General features: G+C 51.5%; 1 protein-coding gene across 1 annotated transcript in view; it reads left to right on the top strand.

The window, feature by feature from the left end:
* The first annotated feature begins 477 nt into the window (after positions 1-477).
* GDPD5 (glycerophosphodiester phosphodiesterase domain containing 5) overlaps positions 478-22,487 on the top strand; it is a 112,298-nt gene continuing 90,288 nt past the window's right edge. The window contains 1 exon segment of the mRNA XM_050333470.1: positions 478-645. The gene's annotated coding sequence lies outside the window, so the exon portion shown is untranslated.

Below are 22,487 nucleotides of genomic sequence, written 5' to 3'. Positions count from 1 at the left end.
AACAACCTGGTCTAATGGAAGGTGTCCCGCGGGTGGAACTGGATGAGCTTTAAGGTCCCTTCCCACCCAACCCATTCCCGGGTGCCCTCTGCCCTTTGGGCGCTCAGCATTCCCGAACCCCATCCACAGTTCCAATCACCCCACGGCTTCCCCAGGTCTCCCAGAACCGAGCTTTGGGACAGCCCCGAGCGGGAGGGACAGGGGAAGGGGCCGGCGCGGGGAGCGGGGAGGTTTCCCTTGCCAGGGGTGCCCTTATCCCGCAGCCGGGCGCATCCCCCAGGGACACCCCAAAACCAGCTGCGTGATCGGGCACAGCCTTCTGCCCCTTCCTCCTCCTCTCCTTCCTCCTCTCCTTCCTCCTCCTGCCTGCTGCTGCTGCCGCTGCCGCTGCCGGGGCGGAGCCGCCGGAGCAGCGCCCGCCCCGCTCGGGGAGCGGAGCCGAGCCGGGTGCGGGGACGGGGACGCGGCGGTGGCAGCTCCGTCCGTCCGTCCGTCTGTCTGTCCGCCCGTCTGTCCGCCCGTCTGTCCGCCCGGCCGCCGCCCCATCCCACCCTGTGCCGGGGCACGGCCCCCCCCGCGGCCTCGGCGGGCCAGGGGCACCCCGTCCCCTGGGGCTGGGCGAGCTGGAGGATTCCCCAGCGGCAGGTAAAGGGTGGCACTGGGAGCACTGGGAGCACTGGGAGGGGGCTTTGGCATCCCTCGCCCCCCTCCCCCTTCCCTTTTGGGGTGCGCGGTGCCCCCGGGGTGGGGGGACGATGCTGAGCCGGGGCGGGGGGGGGAGGAAGTGTTGGGTGTGTGACAGACGTGTTGGTTTGACCCCCAAAAAGTGCTGCGTTGTTTCTTTGCCCCTAAAGGTGGTGTTGTTTTTTTTCCCCATTTCCCAAAGGTGTTTCTTTGCCCTCAAAGGTGGGTGTTTTCCCCACTCCCAGAAGGTGTTTCTTTGCCCACCAAATGTGGATTTTTTTTTCCCATTCCCCAAAGCTGTTCCTCTGCCCTCTGTGCCCCTCAAAGGCTGTGTGGCCCCCATGGGTGCCTCACCTGGCCAGGAGCATCCCAGGCAAAGTTGGGATGTGATGGGGGACTGTGGGTGGGCACCCACCTGGTGACAGGTGCCAGGGTGCCCCTTGTGGTCTCTGAGACCCCCCCCAGTTATCAGGGTGTGAATCTGCTCCCCTGCTTTTCTCTCCAGGCCCTACTTGTTTGCCAGGGAATGCTTCATTTTGATGTAAAATCCTGGCATCTGCAGTGTCCCACAGTCCCAGGGCTTGTCCAGAGCCCTAAAATCCTGAGGCAGCAAAATCCCAAGAGGGATTTATTGTTGCTTGCCCAGCTGGAGGAGCACCCAGTGCCCCATCCAGCACCCACAGTCTCCCAGCATCCCAGGAGGATGCTCAAGAATGGCTCCTGGGGGACATCCCCCGCAGCAAAGCTGCTGTTAAACACCCCAAATTTTTCAGCCAGAGGGGGTGAAAAAGGGTGAATGTAGAGGGTGGTATTTTGATGCTTGGCAAAGAAACTGCTCAGGAAAAGGAGTAATTCAGGAAAAAAAAAGCGGGGGGGAAATAATTTCATTGGTGTTTTATTGAAGCTCTCACCCACGTCCTGTAGCGTCACCGCCCAGAAAACTGGGCACTGAGGAGTTGCAGTCCACATTTTCCTCTGGAAAAGGTCTGGTGGAGCAATTCCTGGGGTGGGAGCTGTGAAATTTCCCCCCTGGCAGGGTGGAAATGGGGCTTCTGCAGCCAGAAAAAAACCTGGCTGTGGCAAACTCACCGTGCTTTGGGGTTTCAGGGCTGGGTCTGCCCAGCCACTGTTACGTGTAATCGTCTTGGCTTAAGGGTTATTTTGGGGCTGGAAAGGGATTATGGAGAGCTGATAGGAACAGTCCTGACTGTGCTGTGTGTGAAATTATAGCAAAAAAATGGAATTCTGGTTCCCTTTGCTGGCTCTTTGGCGGAGGAAAAGGAGCGTTGCTCAGGAAGCCTGTGTGGATTTTTCTCCATTAAAAGTTACTCCGCGCACGGGGAGCGTTCAATCCGAGTGCGCCGTTCCGACGCTGGATTCTCCTCGGGATGCTCCAGCTGCCAGGAAATTTAGATTGCTGCTTATTAGCCAGCAAAACTTCGCCCAGTGCTGCTCCTTCAAGAGGTTTTTTGGGGTTTGGAGCGCACGGTGAGGCGGGAGGACTCCCTTCTCTCCCCCTTGGAAACTGCCAGCTCGCACTTGGCAGGTGTGGCTGGGGAAAAGCTGAGGTCAATGGATTTCCTGCCTTGCATTTTGTCTGGCAGGTCTGTGCTCCCCAGCCATCAGATTGCTATGGAGAGTGGTCCATTAATTCATTATACAGCCTTTATCCACCTGACAGTGATGCATCCTGAATCCTCAAACCCTGCTATGTTAACACCTTCTCCTCCTCGAAGCATCTTCCCAGTGATATCCCAGCGGTGTGTGGCTGCAGAATATTTCCCTGGGATTTAGAAGGTGCTTCTTCAGTGGCAAATTTAAAGCTGTGCTTTGGTGGCAGAGTTAATTTTAGAGTGGGTGTCTCTGGCACGCTGTACTTGTATTAAATAAGCATGTTCTGCATGTTCTGCTCTTCCCTGGGATGAATTCTGCGCTGAGTGGCGAAGCACGGCTGACGTTTGCCTCGTGTGTTGACAATGAAAATGAGCCCTGGGTGGATCAATCTGTTGGGTGTCTGGTTGTAGGTTCAGAAACTGCTGGCTCAGAATTAATGATACAAGGTTTGGGTTTTTTTGCAAGGGCAACAAATTGCTTTTATGAACTGGAAGATTCTAACGAGACACTGAGGCAGCTGCAAGGGCCAGGGACTGTTTGTTGTACTCTCCTCCATAAACTATCTGTCCATGTGTGTTTGATCTGGAGTAGCTGCCTTAAAATTGCCAGGGTTTTTCTCACTGCTCAGTGCCAGCATATTTAGGGGTTTGTTGGTTTTTTGTGTGGTTTTTTTAACATGTGGGTCGGAGTAACTCAGAGTTGCAAAGGGTGTTGTGGGTTGAGGTCGAGTCACAGGTGGCTCCTTCACCCTGCTGTTTGTTAGAGGCCCTTTGATGCTCACAGGTGGTGGAAGTTGGATCTGGGTGCCCTTTTACCAGACACACCTGGGGGCAATATTGTCCTTTAACTCTTCTTTGTGAGCCCTCCCGAGGGTGAGGATGAAAGGGAACGGCTTCACCTTTGAAATCCTCCTGGCGTTGTGCTCCGGGTTTGTGCCACCCCGGGAAGGTGTGGTTATCACCGACAGCGAGAGTCAAGGGGCTGGTCAGGGTAGGGCTCCTCCTGAGAGCAGCTTTCCTACAAATACGGGGTGTAAGAATATGCTTTCCCCTGGTTTGAAACTCCTTTTTCTTGAGATTTTGCAGCCATGGGGGTTGGGCTCCTCTCCCACAGCCCTGGAATGAGGTGCTTTGCACCCTCCTGCTGGTATTCCCAGATTTACAGAATGGTTTGGGTTGGAAGGGACCTTCAAACTCCTCCAGCTCCAACCCCGTGCCCCGGGCAGGGACATCTCCCATCAGACCAGGTTGCTCCAAGCCCGCTGATGAAGAGATGGGATCCACCTGGCAGCCACTTTGCCGTGGCCATAAAGAGGCTTTGTTAATTAGCAGCAGCTGCTAATTAAGCTTCAAGGAGCCTAAACAGGGGTGGTTCACCTTCGTGTTGGAGCCCAGGTAGTGCTGTCGGTGCGGGGAGGCTGCGGCTGCCCCGGGCTTTGCTGGTGCCGGCTGGAGCTGCTGTGGGGTGAGTGGTGTCTCAGCTTCTCCCTCTGTTTGGGGCTTTGCTCAGGGCTGTTCCTCCCCACAATCCTCCTGCTGGGCTGGCTGTGGAGCCGAGCGGTCCCCTCTGCTCAGGAGAGGGCAGTGTCACACCGAGAGCCGCTTCTTTTGTCCATGCTGAGCAACACAGGGAGGTGACAACTTTCCTTCCCCCTCCCAGGGGTCCGGGAGGGTCTCGACACCCGAGCGTGTGAGGCTCGGGCACCTCATCCCTCTGCCTCCTTCCCCAAACCCCATATCCCCCCCTCCAGGTCTGCTCCCGGTGTTTGATGTACCTTTGTGGGAATATTCTGAGCGTGATGCTGGGAAAGGGGATTTAAGAGACTGTTTACAGCAGCTGCTTTTGCCTCCCAGCCCCTCTATAAACAGCGATTAGACGCAGCTACTTTCATGCGTGGCTTGACTTTCAAAAACAAAATAAAATTAAAAAAAAGAAAGAAGCTGCACGTCGGTGTTTGGCTTTGCTGCTTTTTCCTCTTGAGTTAACCACTGTGTTCTCCCCACTTCCTCCAAAAATACCCACAGACACTGGCAGGACAACTGCCTGAATGTTTGGTGAAATAGTCTGTCGTTGCTCAACAGCCTGAAAGGAAAAAAAGCAGCCCGATTTTTTTGTTTGTTTACTTTATATGCAATTAAATATTTGTAGAAGATTCTACCAGGGAGTGGTTTCAAGGTGCAGAGCGTTCCCCTGAAGGGTGTTCAAGCAAGGACCTTCTCGGGTGGCAATTGGGATGTTTTCACCCGTGGAACCCATTCCAGGTCATGACTGGAATTTTTTGCCCTCTTGGGCGTTGGGCAGGATCAGCTTTATAAAAAATGTTTCTTTCTGTGATTATCTTTTTCTCACTGACGTTCTTTCTCTTTTGTGTGTGTGTGTTTCTTGATCCAGGTATTGCTGAAGTTTGGGTTTTTCCCCCTGGATGAAGGGTGGGTTGGGGACAGGAGAGGGGGAGATTGTACCTTTGCTGGGGTGATGCACAAATCTGGGAACCAGCTCCATCCCCAGGCTCCCCCATCCCAGCAGAGCCCTGCTGGTGGCTCATCTCCTCCTTGGAAATAGCTGGGACTGCTTTTAGTACAACTCCTTAGTCATGACCAATTGAATCCTCCTGCCCTTTGTCCCCTGTGTCCTCTGTGTTGGAGCCAGGCTTTCTGTGAGGTGTTTGGGATGCAGGAGGACTTGGAGGTGATGGACTGGAAGTTTATTCTCTTCTTGTCTGGGACTGCTCCAAAGGATCTGTTTCACTGTGTTAAGCAGCTTTTTATCCTCCGCTTCTCCCCTTCGGAGTGAGCTCGCCTTTAATTTTTATTTATTTATTTAAAACCTGCTTCCCTTAAAACTCTGCTGCAGCTTGTAAAATCTCTTCATAAATATCTGGCTGCTGTGTTTTGCTTCCCTTTCCTCCTCCTGGCTGAGGTGAAACGAAACTTGTCTCTCCCCCAGCTCGGGTTTAGATGCTCAGAGCAGAAATATTCTGGTTTTAGTTTCAGGCTCACATTTGCACAGGTTGCTCAGGGAAAGCATTTTGCATCTGACTGAAATAGTACAAGGTGAAAACCAGTTTCCTCCAAGAGGTATTTTTGGGTTGTAGCCTTTAAAAAGATATAATGGACTGGTTGTGCCCTTCAAAGGGTTCTGAGCCGCTCTAATAGATTATATTTTGGGCCACTTATTGATGGATCCCTGGAGCTGACAGTCACCAAATCATAAATCAAATCTAAAATCAAGTCAGGGTGCTGGTTGCCTGATGCAATTGCAGCAAAACAAATAAAGTGCAGTCGATTTTCAGGCTTGGAGGTGGCTCCAGAGGTTGGCAGTTGGTGCCTGAAGGTCACGGGGTGATGCTCAGGGTGTTCCACGAGATCCTCGGGTCTAATCCTGAGCAGGGCACTTAAGAGCTTGGAGAGGATTTGGGGCTCGTGTCTGGGCTTGTTGTCCTGCTGAATTGCCCAGGACCTTGCCAGGAGGGCAGGGACCCGGGCTGGCCCTTGTGTGTGACCCCATCTCAACCCTCTTGTCTGAACAAAACCTTGGAGAGTGCTGATAAAACTGGGATCTCTTCCAGGTCACACCTTGTTGTGCCCAGTGCTTTTCCATGATGCTGCCAAGGGGCAAGGTGGGGGCTGGGCTGTGCCCAGGCCAGGCTCCCTGGAGGTTTCCTGCTGGTGCCTAAACCCGGTCTTTGGGATGGGTAGGCAGGGCTTAGGTTTGTTTACAGGGATTTACCTCAGGGGTGAGGTCACTCTATGATATTTGGGCGGATTTTGGTGTGTGTGTGTGTTTGCTGGATTTGCTTTTATTTTATTGCCAAGAGGTAATTAATGCTTTCCTTGGGATTAAAATATTTCCTGCGTGATGTAGGAAGGACTCATCCAACCCATTTGACCTCTCTGGGAGGCAAAAAGGGCTTTTTCTGGAGAAGGTAAGAAGTGTGTGTTCAAAACCAGCATCTTGCAACTGGTCTTAGTGGAAGGTGCCCATGGTGGGAAGGGTGGAATGAGGTGATTTTTAAGATCCTTTCCAACCCAGACCTTCCTCTGACGATTCTGTGATTCTCTCTTGCACGAAGAAGCCCCATAAAGAAGTTCCTCGGAGCTGTCAGGTGGGTGATGGTTTGTAGGCAGTTGCCTGATCCACCAGTTGATTATGTTTGCAGCTATTGTGGGAATTCTGGTGTCAATCTACCTCCTAATTATTCATGAATCTTGTCAATGGGACTTTAAACTGTCAGTCAAACCTTGTGCAGTTGGAAAGCCGGCACAGAGGCAGCGCTGCTGTCCCAGCCCGGGTGTCCAGGGCTGGTTGGCTCCGTTTCTCCCAGGCTTTTGGGGATATGATTTCTCCATCCCCGCCCATGAGCTGGCTGCTTGAGCCTGCAGGTCTGCACAGCGAGGGCCTGAGCAGTCCCTGGAATCTGTGGCTGGCTCTGGGATCAATGGGAGCCCTGGAATTTGTCAAGCTGAGAGGTGAGGCCCGACCTGTGGCTTCTGGAAAGCTCTATTTTTAGATGTGCTCCTGTTCATGTGCAAATGATGTTCCTCATCAAGGACTGCTCTGCACTTGGGACACTGAGCTTGTAATCCCTGTTTTCCAGCCCTTACATAAGTATCTACATTTTTGGCAGGCATTTTGATATTACTGTCTTCTTTTTTTCCCTGAGCTGGGTCCTCTGAGCTCCCAACCCACCTGCTGTGTTGCATTTGATGCTTTGTAAATATCTAGTGGTGGGAGGCTCTTATTTTAGGGGTGACTTACCCTCTGTGCTTGGGCTTTGGTGTGAGTTGCTGGTGTCTGACATCCTGTGAGCTCCTCTTGTGCTCCTGCCTGAAACCTGGGGGCAGAATCCGTGTTCCAGCTGGTATTTAGCTGTGAGTTAATCGCTGAAATGCAGAGTGCCTGCAGTCCTCATTAAAAGCCTAATTTAAAGTGCAAGGTTGACAGCTCAGCTGGAGATACTTTCCCTTATCACAAGTGTTTCCTAATCCGTCTCCTTTGCGTAGGGATGTGTTTTTTTTTTTTTTCTTTTTTTGTTTTCATCTCCAGGCTGTGCTCTGGGAGAGCTGTATATTAAAGGAATGCAGTGTAAGACAGCTGTATATGTTAAAATGTTAATGTGCTGGGGGGGGTGGTGAGCGTGCTCTGGTGTGTCCCTTGTGCTGCCAGGCACGAGCCTTTGTGCCTCACAAGGTCACTGCTCTGCGTGTTCCTGACACACAAACTGCGCCCGTTCTTGGGCACAGTTTGGCTTTGCAAAGGAAAATAAAGCTGCTTGTGGGATTAGGGCAATGTCCCTGAACACACAGGCGGGGAGCAGCGTGGCTGAAGGCCGGTTTGGAGACGTCCTTGCCTGTGTTTGTAGTGTCAGCCCTGCAGCGTGCCTTGGTTTCGAGCTCGTGGGGGTACGAGGGGTGACGTTGGAGCTCAGAGGGTGCCCTGTGGCTTTCCCAGACTTCCAGGGCTGGATGGGATCGTTCTGTGATGGCTCTGTGAAGGGAGCACCTGGCTGAATGTGCTTCTGGTGGAAAGCATTCCAGAAACCCTGCTCTGGGCAGGGTGGGCATCTCTCCTGCTGCCACAGGAGCCGTGCTGGAGGCAGAGTCAGCTCGGCTTCTTGGATGGGGTTAACGGGACAACACAAGGAATGTGGCAGCCTTTAAAACATGGGATAAGTCCACCCAGAGCATCTTTCATCAAAAACAGCGTGGGCAGCAGGGGAGGGGGGAATTCTGACCCATCTGCCAGGCTGGAAAAGCTCTGGGAAGCCTTACTGATGCTGGTGACCCACCCCAGTGCCACCTGGAGCAGGGGGATCAGTCCCTTCCCTGGTGGATGGTCCCTTCTCAGAAGGGACGAGGGGTGGGGGGCTTGTTAACAGCAAGATTGGATTTCACCTGAAAGCAAAGGTTCCTGCTGGGTTGAAAAGTCTTTGGGAGGTTTATCTTCTTGGTGTGATAAACACACTGTGTTCCAGTGGGAATGAGGATAGTTTAGCAGGAGCAAAGCCTGGGAATTTACTGGGGAGCTGTAACCTGGTGGCCAGACTTTTTTAGAGATGCCCTGTAGTGACCAGCTAGAGATCCACTTCTGACAGCAGAATAAGCTTAAATGGGGGGGGTGGGGGGGGGGGTGGTGTCCTCTCTATTCCTAGAAGGGTCAGTTTATTATGTTAAGGACTCTCAGGACAGAAGGGATTTAAATCCAAGCTTCTGTGGTAATTGGTTGTGTTGAGCTCTACTGCACCTGAGAGACAATTTTGCTCTTTCTGGCATCTCCTCTCCCAGCTCAGGGAAAAGAATGGCTTTTTCCCTGTTTCCCTGAACTTTGTGGCTCAGCTGCAGTGTTTCCTGGAGGGGTGTGACTGGCTGAAAGTGTGAAATCTCCTTTCCTGGAGCAGTGTGTGGGCTGGATGCAGGGCTGGGGCCGTGGAGGGTCCGTGGGGTGAGCAGCAGGGCACAGGCTCGGGCAGGTGGGGGCAGAGGAGGCGAAAGGACCATTCCTGCAGCTTCCTGGGCATGACGTGCTCCTCTATCTGTGCTGATATTTGCAGTGGTGATAAGGGAGGGTCTGGAACGAGTGTGTGCTCTGCCTCAGATAAACCTCCCGAGCGCAGGAGCTGTTCCAGCTCAGCTTTGTCAGCTCTGCTGGACCTGGACCACAGCAGGGCCCTGGGACATGAGGGTGTTTGGGGTCCCTTAGCACTGTGGGAACATCCATCAGGGAATTGTGCTGGAAGTGCTGCTGCTCTGTAAGTCCCTCTCTAATGCATTTCTTGTTTGTTTTTTTTGTTTTGTTTTGTTTTGTTTAAAGGAAAAGGGTAATTTTGGGACGGAGACTTGTAAATGGAACTGCAGCTGCCTGGTCGTTGTGGGGGTGTAATGAGCTGGCTGATGCTTAATGAAAGTGGTAGCTGGTGTGCACATGGGTTGAACAGGAAAGTGGTGGGATCACTGTCCCTGGAAGCGTTCAGGGAACGTGTACATTTGAAGGCTCTGTTTTCATCCCAGATTTAGAATGCTGTGCCGCTGTGGGGACTCTAAAGAGGTTCTCTAGAATCATGGGAATATTTAGGCTGGAAGAGACATTAAGGTTCATCCAGTTCCAACTCCCTGCCATGGGCACGTTTCAGTAGACCTGGTGGCTTCCAGCCTCATAAAACCTGGCCTTGGACACTTGCAGGGATCCAGGGGCAGCCACAGCTTCTCTGGGCAACCTGTGCCAGGGCTGCTCCACCCTCACAGCCAAGAATTCCTTCCCAATATCTCACCTAACCCTGCCCTCTGGCAGTGGGAGGCTGTTTCCCGTTGTCCAGTCAGTCCATCTCTTTGTCCCAAATCTCCTGGAGCCCCTATAGGTGCTGGAAGGGCAGGGAGAAGGCTCGTTTGAATCAGCTGGAGGAGGGAAGGGGCTGGGACTTGGCAAGAACGATGTGACAGCACCATCCACGGCTGAAACGTGCCTGCCCTCTGCAAAGCTGCGCTCCAGGCTTTACACTGGCTGAGCCAGGCTTAGTCCAAGCAAGATCAGCCCTGCTGAGCTGTTGGAAGGGCTGGCTTTTGCCAAAACTGGAAGCAAACACTGGTTGCTGTTCCATGGTCTGTGCACAGGGTCAGTGTCACCGTGGAGGTCCCAAACTGGGCCATCAGGGTCACTCTTCCAGCAAACAGTTGTCACTGCTCAGCTGATGGGGGTTTAACACAGCAGCCAGTGCTCCTAACTCGGCTCTGTGACAGCAGCCACAAAAGCCAGTGGAAATGGGAGCTCCTGGGGCTGCCCAGTTCCAGTGCCTCGTGCAGCCAAACCATCTGATTTGTACCAGAACTGCTGCACTGACTGTTGGATCTGAATTGACTCCACGTGCTGGGAGGCTGGGGAGAAAGAAAGAAAGAAGCATCTCCTGGTGCTTTTTGAGGCTCAGAGCCCTTATGCTGAAAGCTCTGCCTCCTGGGAAACTTCTTGAGTTGAAATATCTCAGTCACAAAACCCAAACCAGCCTTTGGCATCGAGGGGGGGAGGTGGGGGCAGCGACTTCAAATCCTCTTTTAACCTACAGAGCTGCTAAAGGGATCCCTCACACAGTTCATGCATCTTAGAATTAAGTTTTCTTCTTCAAGTTGGAAGAGAAATGCATCCATGGTGGAGCCTGGGGTGAGGTCTGGGATGGAGAACAGATAACCAAGTGGTGGTAGGAGGAGGCTGCAAGCACAGCTTAAATTATATCCTACACTCACCATCCTCCCTTAACCTTTCCATGTTTGCATCAGATCTGGACTCAGCCCAAATTATTTGTTTTGGTTTTTTTTTTCTTTTTCTCCCAACCCTTTGCTTGGCTCCAGAAGAGAATTGTTTGCAAAGGCTTGTGGAGTTCCAAGAGGGCAGTCTGGGGAGAGGGAAACTGAGTGCCCTGGGAAAACCCCAGTGCTTGGTCAAGGAGCTGGACTTCACCTCTTCCTTGTAAATATTTCAGCTCAGCCACCACTGTCTTCCATTATATTCTTTTTTTCCACCCTGAAACTTATTGCTGTGTTTCAGCACTGCCTGAAGCTGATGAGATCTGCTCCCAAACTGGCTGGTTTTGGTGACAAATCCCATATATCTGATTCCAAAAGGCTGGCTTTTGGCTTTTTAATTTAATTTGTTCTTTTTTTTTTGGAAGGGAAAGGTATGAAATAAATATTGCCTAAAACACTTGTGGCTCTTGTCAGCTCCTCTGAGGCAGCTCTTGGCTGGGGTGTGAGTTAAACCCTGTTATGTCTCATGCTCCATCAGGTTTAATGCTTGTTAAGTGGCAGAGCTGTGCAGAACAAGCTTTGGGCTGGGATTAAAAACATAAATACAGCTGCAAGTGGCTGAGCTTTGTAAGAAATTCTGCTGTGAGTGGATACATAGGGACTGCTGAGGTGTCTGGATTCCCCCCAGGACTCAGTGCCTGCAATTTGGGAAGGAACCACGGGGAAGGTCTTGTGTCCCTGCAGTAATAAATCCTCTCCCTGCCACGCAACATGAGGGCTGCATTTCAATAATTTTCTTGTTCCCCAGTTGAAACCATGTTTTATCCAGGTCCCAGTGATTTTGGCTGAGGAGATAAGTGTGTTTCCTAGGTCTGTGACTGCAGAACAAAGGATGTTGCACTGCCTCAGTGGGGCAGGCTGAGGATTGGGAAGACTCTGGATGCTGCCACTCTTTGCCACGAGCAGTGATCCAGGTTCACTGGAGAAAATACAATGCATGGAATAGGACAAGGAAAGGAACCTGCAGCCGTTTTTCTCCTTCCCTTTTCCTTTCCAGCCCTTTTTCTGCAGTGTCTTAGCCAAAGGATGAACCCTTGATTTGTGATTATTTGTTTATCTCTCCCCCCTCCCCCCCAGTGATGGATATAATAAATTAGATTCTGTAAATACTTTCAGCTTTGGACAGAACCTGCCAGAAATAGCTGAGAGCTCTGCAGGGGGGGTTTATTTGGCACAGGGCTCTGCTCACTTTGTCCTGAGTGTGCCAGCGAGCTCAGCTCATGGAGCATCTTTGGAACCAGCGGGGTGTGAAGGTGGGGATGGGAAAGAAAACCTTCCAGGGATTGTTCCATCACCTTGTGGTGTGTTTTACAGCTAGAAATCTCTACCTGAGTGTTGTTTGTATTCATCCTGATGGCTGAGAACATTTTTGTGCCCTGGGGCTGGGAGTGTAGCAGAAGTTTTCAAACCCAGGCAGCCTGTAATGATTTAGGTTGTGTAGGGGGATGGCTTCTATCCCAGTAACCTGGATCAGCTGGGATGGGAGTAAAATCCCAGTTTTAGGGCTGTGGGTACAGGACTGGGAGCTATTTTTAGCCACTTTTCCCTGAGAGATATTTGCACAGGAGTGTCTGGCAGCTGAACCTGTGTCTGCTGCACCCCCAGTGTCCTGGATCCGAGAGACTCCGTGGGCTGTGCCGTGAGTAATTTGGGAGGAGGGCAGGAGGGAATGTGTTGGCTCCTTCTGTTCAGTATGGAAATGGCACCTTCCCACGTGGGGGTGGTGGTAGGTGGGGGGGATGCTGCTCCTCTGAGAATTCACACGGAGTAACCTCTCCTGTGGAGGTGGGAGCAGCTTCCCTCGGCATGACGTGGGTCCTTGAAATATTGCTGGCAAAAAGGTGGTTTTCACACCTGGCGTGGGTCGTTTTAGGACAAGCTGTGAGCTGTTATGGGGGGGGGGGAAATACCGAATAAGGTGACAGCTGCTTTGATCAGGAGAGAGTTGGAAGCTGCTCTGTGGCTGACCAAGTTGCTGCTGAGCAGGGGCTGCCAACCTGGGGAGTGTCCCCAGGGTGTGACAGGCACGGCACACCTTGGGGTGGGATACAGGGGGGAGCTGCTGGATGGGGGGAGAGGGAGGCAGAATGGTTTGGGCTGGAAGGGACCTTAAAGATCATCCCATTCCCACCCCCTGCCATGGGCAGGGACACCTTCCACTATTCCAGGTTGCTCCAACCTGGCCTTGGATGCTCCTAGGGATGGGGCAGCCACAGCTTTTCTGGGCAACCTGTGCCAGGGCCTCTCCACCCTCCAAACAAGAATCCCTTCCCAATATCCCATCTAACCCTGCCCTCTGGCAGTGGGAAGCCATTCCCCCTTGGCCTGTCCCTCCATCCCTTGTCCCCAGTCCCTCTCCAGCTCTCCTGGAGCCCCTTTAGGCTCTGGAAGGTGCTCTCAGGTGTGAGGAAGATGCTGGAGCGTGTCCTGGTCTCCTGCCCTCTGGCTGTCCCAGTGACAGCCTCCCATCCCAGCTGTCCCCACGTGCAGTGACTCTGCAGGAATTCATTGACCTCCTGGTGCTGGTTTTGGCAATGGAGGAGCTTGGCTTGGCTGCCTTTGTTTATCCAGCACAAATGGATTTGTCACCCAGTGGCTCGATGGCTCACAATTAGACAAAAATCACCCTTCTTATTTCCTGCTGTTTGGATTTCTCTTCCAGACTGCCACGAAGCCTCTGTTGCTTTGAAGGCTGCAAACAAACAGTACTTGAGTCATTTTAATCCCACTTCTGGTTATCAGCTCAACGCCGCTGTGGCACCTCTTGATTAGCTGGGGTTTTTTTGATAGTTTAAATTAAAACAAGCAGTTAATTGGTTTATTGTGTAGGTTGGATACTTACCTGGCTCTGATGCAACTTGTGGAACTGCAGAGCCTTGCCTGAGGTCTGCACAGAATATTCCCACACGTGGGAAGCTTGGCCACCTGAGGAAACCTCACTTGTCGTGTTCTGCACAGGCCTGTGCTTGGGAAGGTGCTGAGCAAGGTGTTATAAAGCACCTTCCTGGTCTGCAGCCTGGTGACAGATCCCAGAGCTCCAGGCTTTTCCTGGAGAAGGACTTTCCCAGCTCATGTGTGAGGCAGGATCTGAGGGATCAGAGCCTGAAGAGGCTGAAAGCTCAAGGGGTTAAAAACAACACCCCCCAAAAAACAAAAGCCACCCCTAAACAAAACAACCCCCCACTTTCTGAGGCAGAATAGGAAGCCTTGCAATAACTCTGGGAGCTGGAAGTCTTTAAAGGGCAGAGATTTTTTTTCTGTCCATTATCTCAAACATCTTTCTAGGCTTCATTAAGCCCATTACAAATTTACTTTTGTCCATGGAAGCACAGATGCCATTTGATCTAAAGATTGGCATCACATTTCCTTCCTCTAAAGCAGAAGGCAAACATTAGCAAGGACTGCTGGGCTTAAACTTTAGTTATTACTTAGGACAGGCCCATTATTGCTGAGCAAGAGAGCCAGGTTTAATAAGTTGGTTTCAACATATTCATGGAATCACAGAGCGGTGTCAGCACCACAAATCCAGGGAGGAACAGGCAGGATCATCCATGTGCAGTGCCTGGTGGAGGAAAACTCATTTCCAGAGCGAAGGAATTTAGGAGAAGGTACCATTAAGGAAGGAGGGGTGGCTGACCTGGTATTGCTGCTGGAGCCTTGACATGCACAGATATCAGTAGGAAAATGCTTGAAGATAATGGGGCTCAGGGATGATAAGCAGATGTGTCCAGTTTCCTTTGGGAATAGAAGCAAAGATGGGATTTTTCCAGCACTAAAAAAAGCAGATGAAGAAGAGCTTTGAGGCTCCTGCAGCATTTGGGGTCAATTAAAGACCAAGCATGAAGTGCTTTGGCCCCCCCAAACATCAGGGAAGGGGATTTATTAATTAAAGGTTGCCCTGACCTGTACTTTGAAGGATTGGGAATCAGAATCCCAGACTGGTTTAGGTTGAAGGGACCTTGAAGACCATCTCATCCCACCCCCTGCCATGGGCAGGGACACCTTCCCACCAGACCAGTTTGCTCCAAGCCCCGTCCAGCCTGGCCTGGGACACTTCCAGAGATGGAACATGAGTGATCCAAGGCAGATGAACTCCTGGATGTTGGGATAGGACAGGCCCAGAGCTCGGATCCGACTTGGGCTGTTCCCACTGTCAACAGTGAAGGCTGAGGAGCTTTGGGATTAGCACTAAATCCTGAGCACAGGAGGCTTTGATGCTTCAGATGGTTTGAATGTCTCGCATCTGAAGGACTTCTCCTCTGGCAAGGTCTCTGCTGAGCCTGTCAGGAAAAATCCCCAGGATGTCACAGTTATTGCATGATGGTTATGTGCTAATAGGATTTAACTCCTGCAAAGCTTGTCAGGAGAGGAAGAGGTACCTCAAAGGACCACGGGTATTTTGGGAAAGGCTTGAGAGGAATAAAATTCAGCTGTGATCATGTTACAGCAGGGAAGGCTTGGAATTAAGTGAGATGAAGCAAGGAGTTTTAGCATTTTTACACAGGATGTGCACAGCCCCATCTCTCCTGCCTGTCCCTGGGGTATTTATTCCCTGCTGGAAAGAGAGAGGTCTTCTCAATCCAAGGGGGAAAAGCAAGGGTTGTGTTGGGTCTGCATGCTCTCCCATGGAAGCTCCTGAAAAGCTTTCAGGTGTCCTGCTACCCCAGGCTGGGCTGGAATCCATGACCCCGTGGGGAGCTGCTGCCTTTGGCTCCTGTGTCCTTGCCTTGTCAGGGCTCCTGGGGGGGCTGGGGGAGGTGGAATAAGGAGCCTTTGCAAATTGGAGGGGAAGGGGAGTGCAGAAGGTTTCCTTCCTGGGGAAAAGGGCTGGCAGTGCAACTTGGGAAAAGCCAAACAAAGCAGCTTCTCTTCCCCTCCAGCTCCGAGCGGGGTGCGATGGGGAGGTGGGGCTGAGCCTTCCCAAACACTGTGGGAATGGAGGTTTATTTTTTTCATTCTTTTTTTTTTCTTTTTTCTTTTTTGAGGGATGGGGTTGGGGGGATTGGTTTATGTGCTTTTCTGTTCAATCTCTCAAACAATGCTGCTTCCCCTTCCTTGGAGCAATTGTTCCCTGCGTGGCTGACTCTCTTCCTTCCCCTGGCTCTCCAGCGTGGGAAGCTCTCTCCTCACCATGTGTGGCCTCACATTTTAGTCTCTGCTTTACCTTCCTTTGTCCTGGCTTGGGTCCCTCTTAGGTTTGGGTTTTTTTTTTTTTTCATAATTTCTGCCTGGATCCTTCATTTCAGGATGTTTTAGCACTGATGGAGAGAATTAACAAGCAGAGCAGCTTCTGCCTTCAGCCTGGAACTTGGCAGTGCTGGCTTAATGGTTGGACTTGATCTTGGAGGTCTTTTCTAACCTTTTCCTGATTCGTGGTTCTACCTGCCAGGGACATGGGACTGCAAAATCCAACAGGCTTTATATCATACCCCTGGATTTCATCCCTTGAGTGGATGTAACTTCTTTTGGGAGGGCCCCTTTCTCCCTCGTGGAAGAACTGGTGTTTTTGTGGTCTGCCTTAGCTCAAACCTTTTCAAATGCATCCCTTTTGGGGGGCAAAGCTTGGTTGCCTTTTTTTTTTTTTTTTGCCATGTAAACTTCTAGTTCTGAGCTGTATCAACCTCATACACCATCTGCTGTACCAAAAATAAGTGGATTTTCCTTGAATAGTGCTGGAAAGAAAGGCACAGGACTGTTGGAGCAGGTCCAGAGGTCATGGAAATGGTCAGAGGGCTGGAGCCAGGCTGGGAGAGCTGGGGGGGTTCACCTGGAGAAGAGAAGGCTCCAGGGAGACCTCAGAGACCCTTGCAGGACCTAAAGGGGCTCCAGGAGAGCTGGAGAGGGACTGGGGACAAGGGATGAAGGGACAGGACACAGGCAATCGCTTCCCACTGCCAGAGGGCAGGGATAGATGGGATATGGGGAAGGAATCTTGGCTGTGAGGGTGGGGAGGCCCTGGTACAGGTTGTCCAGAGAAGCTGTGGCTGCCCCATCCCTGGAAGTGTCCAAGTGTTAAGATTGGATGTGTTCTCCAGGAGCATTTCCAAGGAAAAGCTGTCCTAACTCAAACCTCGGCAGAGCAGCACGAGAGAGATGCTCCTCTGTCCACTTGGACTTCCCTGTGGGCTCAGGAACTGAACAATTCCTTGTGCAGAAATAATACCCAGTTGATATTCCAGGCTGAGGGATGTCAGGAACCACCTGGTTGTGCAGTTGCTCTGCTCTGACCTACCTCTTTTTGAAAATATGCCCTGGGCTCAGATAAGAACTTCCAGGTCTTTCCAGCATTATCAGAGGGGCTTCCTGAGGGAGCTGTGGGTGATTTCTGCCCAGGAGGAAGGGGAAAGGCTGGTTGAGCGTTCCATGATAGGCTTGGGATTGCTGAGCTCATGGAATGAGTGGGAAAGGCAAACTGGGGGAGGTTTGCCCTCTCTGGTTGGGTGGAAATCGCGTGCCCTAATTAAGCAACAGCAGCTCGTGATAACGGGTTTTAGGGGATTGTATCACACTTCAGCAGGGCCAGAGCACACTCATCCTGTTGATAAGGCCAACACCCACTGTAAAAACAGTTATTGAGAGTCTGAGCCTGTGTGAGGTGACTCTGGTGGAGACCTGGGTCTTCAGAAGCTTGGGAGAAGCCTTTGGTGGGTATTTAAAAAACCTTGTTCCATTGGGAAGTGGTAAAGAACCTTAGAAATGGACCTAAATCCTCTCATCTGCAATTCATATGTGATGGAATGATAGAGCTGGGTTTTAAATCCATCCTGGTGTCCAGGGTCTCTCCTGGGGCGGTGGGATGGCGCTGATCTGACCTTCTGAGTGTAGAATTTGGGTTGTCCAGCCAGGCTGTGGGGAAGCAAAAGCATCTCTGAGCCCCTCTGGATCCACCTCCCACAAAAATGCTGGGCTTAATGTGGACTGTGCAAGTACTGCAGAGCAATTCCAACACTTGTTGAGGCCAAGGTGGCTCTTCAGTCAGTTATTTTTTGGGGTTCTTGCCTGACTGGCCACAGTCACCACGAAGTGTCAGGTGACTGCAGGACTGGAGCCTGTTTGATGTCTCAGAGAGCTGAAAGCAACACAAATTCCCCTCTTTGGCTTCTCCTGTGAGCTGTCAGTTGGGCATCCATCATCATTCCTATTCATTTAAAAATCCTCCTGGTGCCCTTTTCCAAGCACATGATTAGGAAATGCAAGGGATCTTCTGATTACTGACTTCATTATTGACTCGAGAGCTGCCTGGAAGGGATGCTTTTTTGCTGACTTCATGGATCAGAGCTGGAGCTGAGCATCTGTCCTTGGTGTGTCACAGTCCCTGAGGCCTCACCTGCATCTGCAGTGGTCCAGGGCCAGCTGGATTTTTAGACAAGGTTTAAATAGATGTTGTCAGAGCTGTTTAGTGCTGGCTCAAGGGGGACAGGAGGGGTTGCTCAGAGGGCTCTTGTACTGAGAGCTCGTTGTGGGAAGCACAGTGGGGATGGTGGTGCAGTGAGAGCTGGGACTGGGGTGAGGGCTGGAGCTCTTGAAATGCTGCCGAGTGAAACTGTTGAGTTGTTCTCCAGCATTGCTTGTTGCTGCTTTTAGTTAATAAATAATAATAAAAAAAGCTACATGGGAGTAGATCTAAAGGAGATACTTTGAGGATGCCTAAAGGAAGGGGAGGGTGCTTAAAGAAGCCCCCATGGGTGCAAGGCATGGCTGGGAGCACCACTGGAATGTTGGGGTGGCTTGTGCTGGCACAAGTTGGATGGGGCTTGGAGCAACCTGGGCTAGTGGAAGGTGTCCCTGCTCACGGCAGGGGGCTGGGACTGGATGAGCTTTGAGGTCCCTTCCAACCTAAACCACTCTGGGATTGTAGGAGACATGGAGCAGATGGTGAGTCTGTCTCCAGCAGGGCCCCAAACACTGAAGTGCTCATCTGGTACTGGCCTTAAGACACCTCTTGGTTGACTTTCTCTGGAGATGGGCTGAGATTCCTACTTCCCTCCTCTTGGGAGATAACCCCCCTAATGATGTTCTCTGTGGAAGAGAATGGCAGGAATTTGGGGAGAACTCCTGTAAAGACCAACTTGTGGGCCCTTCTAAACACTGCACTTACGTAGCTCTGCTTCTGTCCAAGGAATAACATCACTGGCTCCTCCAGAAATGCCAGATAAGTCTGCAAGCCCAGCTCCTGTGCCATCTGCAGCAGCCCTCAGACTGCTGCAGCCTGCTTGGAATCAGCCCCGTGGCCACAGCTGTAGTTGTGTTGTTTTTCTGAAGTGCTGATCCTTTTCCTTCCTCCCCAATTCCTCAAAAGAAAACAAGTCCCTTGATTTCGGCGCCAGAATTCGCTGCTGACTCTGCACAAGTTGTTTGCTCTTCTCTTGTGTCCTTTTTCTTTTTTTTTCCTTTTCTCCCTTCAGCTGAATTGCCCCAGAGTTTGGGCCCCAGAGAAGGGACTTTTGGAAAGTCTTCAATGCAAAGCTGATCCAGAAAAGAGCAGAGGGACAGAGCTGATGTTTAAAGATGTGCTGTCACCAGATCTGCATCTCCAGCCTCCGGCTCGTTGCTTGGAGAAACTTATATCCCAAACATAACAAGGGACAGGATGAGAGGAAGCGGCCTCAGGTTGTGCCAGAGGAGATTTTGTTTGGATACAAGGAAAAATTTCTTCACTGAAAGGGTGGTCAGGCTTTGGAACAGGGAATCACAGTGCCTGGAAGTGCTCAAGAGGCACGTGCATGTGGTACATAGGAACATGGGTTAGTGGTGGCCCTGGAAGTGCTGGGTTAACAGTTGGACTTAATGATCTTGGAAGACTTTTCCAACCTTAATGATCCTGTGATTCTATGAAAATACAACTGTGGGATTTGTTTTTTGCTTTGTTTGTTTCTTGTGTTTTTGGTTTTTTTTACAAAAAGGTCTTGGTGGAATTTGCTCTTAAAAGCAAACATTGCAAATCTATGAATTTACTCTTCTGGAATCATTTGGGTTTGAAAGGATTGGGATTCTCACTGAGGTTTGTGCTGAGGAGCTGTGTGGTGACAGTGTGTCAGACCTGCTCTCAGTGGAGCCACGCTGGGAAGCCTCCAGGAGGATCTTTGCCTTCTGGGCTGGTTTTTGGGGACCAGAATAGAGATGTGGTTTGGTGCAGGGGCCAGGCAGAGCATGGGCAGAGGGACCAGCCTTAGCTGGTGCTGCAGGAAGCTGTGGAGAACCTTTGCATGATGTGACAGGTCCACGCTCCTGCTGCCAGGGTGGCTTTGGCTCCTGGTTGTCCAGGCTGCCCTTGGCCCTCTGGGTCACCCCGTTTAATCCCTGTTCTGACTCAAAAGCAGTGTCACCAGAGAGTGTCTGAGCAGAGATTAACCACGGCTGAGTGTGGCCACCTGTGAAAGCATGCAGAGAAAAAGTTTTTCTAGAGCTAAAAATGACCCCAAATTCTTATTTTGTGTTGGTTTTTTTTAGCTCTGTGCTCTGAACCAGTCACTAGAGGGCTGCTTGAGGGCTGTAGTGCAAAGGGATGCCTCGTGCAAGGACTCCATCCTAAATTAGAACCCTCTCTGTTTGTCCCCTGGTCCCCTGCAGGGTGGTGGCACGAGCCAGGTGCCTTTGGGGTGACAGCTGGGGGTGGCCTGGCTGGGTGTTGCTCTGGCTGATCCTCACTAATGCACTGTTTGGAGAGTCAAGCCTGGCTTGCTAAGAATAGGCAGCTTTGTGGGAGATAAGCCCCAGACTGACCTAACCTGAGCCCATCACGTTTGACCTGAGGGGAGCTGATTAGGGTTTCATGCTCTGTGTGTGTGTGGGGGGAAATAAGGAGAAAAATACAGTTTCCAAACTGCTGGGGGAACCTGTGGAAGAGAAGGGGTGCTTAAAGAAAGGCTCAGTGGTACAAGGCATGGCTGGGAGCACCACTGGAATGTTGGGGTGGCTTGTGCTGGCACAAGTTGGACGGGCCTTGGAGCGACCTGGGCTAGTGGAAGGTGTCCCTGCCCATGGCAGGAGGTGGGACTGAATGAGCTTTGAGGTCCCTTCCAACCCCAAACCGTTCTAGGATTCTAAATCTGAGACTGCCCCCCTCCTTTGGGGTGGGTGACAGGGATGTGGCACGTGCCTTGCTCCAGCCCTGCTCCTGTGTTGCACAAGTGGATGGATGGAGGAGCAGAAAGGATTTTTTTTTTTTTTTTTGTAGATGATTCAGTCCCTGTGTGCGTGTAAACACACCCTGAGCCCTGGTGCTTGGGAGGGCTGTGCCTGGGCAGCTCTTGGAGGCCTTTCTGGTGCTCAGCACCCACTGCCACACACCGGGAAACAAGTACTCAGAGCAGGAGGTGTTGAATTCCCTCTCTCTCTACTCCCAAGGTCGTCTGCTCTTCGAAGTTCTTACACTTTAAAAAGCAGCCTGGGAATCCTGACACTTCTTCATGTGCTCTGTGAGTGGCTGTGCCTCCTGGATGTGAATTTAGCCCGAAATGGTGCCTTTCAGATGTTTTCAAAGCTGCTTGCAGAAATCCTGGGAAGAGGGTGAACGTGAGGGCAAACTTCCTGGGAGAGGGGGGAGCGTTTGCTTCTGGTTTGGCTTCGCTGGAAAGGCTCGGAGCATGTTTGTAAAACTAGACGTTGATTTTATTAACCTGGTGTCCCCTGGGCTGGTGGGATCTGCTCTTCTCTGAGGAGATTAAAACAACAATAGTATCTGGGGAGATCGCAGCGAGAAAAAAAGATGTTCAACGAATATTGGTCAGGAATAACTTCCCTGGTGCGCTGGTCTCTGCGTTATCTTGTTGTGCCTCTGGAGCAGCAGCAGGTCATGGTGACACCAGTTAAGATGCCAGAGTTTGGCTTGCCTTGCCCTCACAGTGCCAGCCCTCGAGGGCAGTTGCCTGAGGGGACTTTTTGTGGCAGAGGCAGTTTTGGAAGTGTTTACTGGTCTTGCTGTGGTGCCTCTCATGGGAGTGGACCATCAGCTTCTGTGTGTTCTGTGGGCTCAAACTGGTCCAGGGATTGTGGAATAACAGAATGGTTTAAATTGGAAAGGGACCTTCAGGTGTCATCTATTCCAACCCCCTGCCATGGGCAGGGACATGTTCCACTAGCCCAGGTTGCTCCAGCCTGGCCTTGGACACTTCCAGGGATGGGGCAGCCACAGCTTCTCTGGGAAATCCATTCCAGGGCCTCCCCAGCCTCCCAGGGAATAATTCCTTCCCAATATCCCCTCTGACACGATGCTATAGTCTTAGGTCTGTTATTTGTGAGAGCAGCTCCGTGAGCTCTTCCCAGTGAGGAGCTTTTTTTTTCTTCCCCCAGGGAATGGAAGAAGTGTTGGGGGTTGGAAACCCAGAGTGCAAAGCTCAGGTGGTGTCACCTCGGTGTCCTCTGCTGCCCTGGGCAGGGGCTGGACAAGACACGGCACGTGTGCCCCCACGTTGCAGGGCTGGGCTGGCTCCCCAGAGCGTGTTGGAGCTGTAAATGCCTGACGTGGTTGAGGGTCAGGGGGAGGGCACTGTTTACATGCTGTAATTAACAGCTGTGAGTTAATCACCCGGGCTGGCACACCCCGACACGCTGCATGGGAGTCGCGTTCTCTGTTGCAGCTGGATCCCTGTCCCAACAGCAAAGACAAAATCCACTTGGACTGCCTGTGCTAATTTAGCCTCCTCCCCTCTCCAGGCTGTGCTTGCAGCTTATAAATCACCATCTTTATAAATCAGTGCTTTGGCTTGAATTTCTTCCTCCTTTTTGGCCCCTTGGAAAACATGGTTTGTGTGAGTATGTCTTTAAAACACAGAGAAAGGTTTGGGTTGGGAGACACCTTAAAGCTCATCCAGTTCCACGGAAAAGGCATGGACAGGTGAATTATCCAGGTGGGGTTTGAATGTTCCAAACCCCAGGAAAGAGGCCAGAAGGAAATGA

The sequence above is a fragment of the Myiozetetes cayanensis genome, unplaced genomic scaffold (assembly GCF_022539395.1).
Source record: "Myiozetetes cayanensis isolate MyiCay16 unplaced genomic scaffold, myiCay2020 scf5-8, whole genome shotgun sequence".
In the NCBI taxonomy this organism is placed as follows: Eukaryota; Metazoa; Chordata; class Aves; order Passeriformes; family Tyrannidae; genus Myiozetetes; species Myiozetetes cayanensis.
This window is presented reverse-complemented; position numbering and strand designations above follow the sequence as displayed.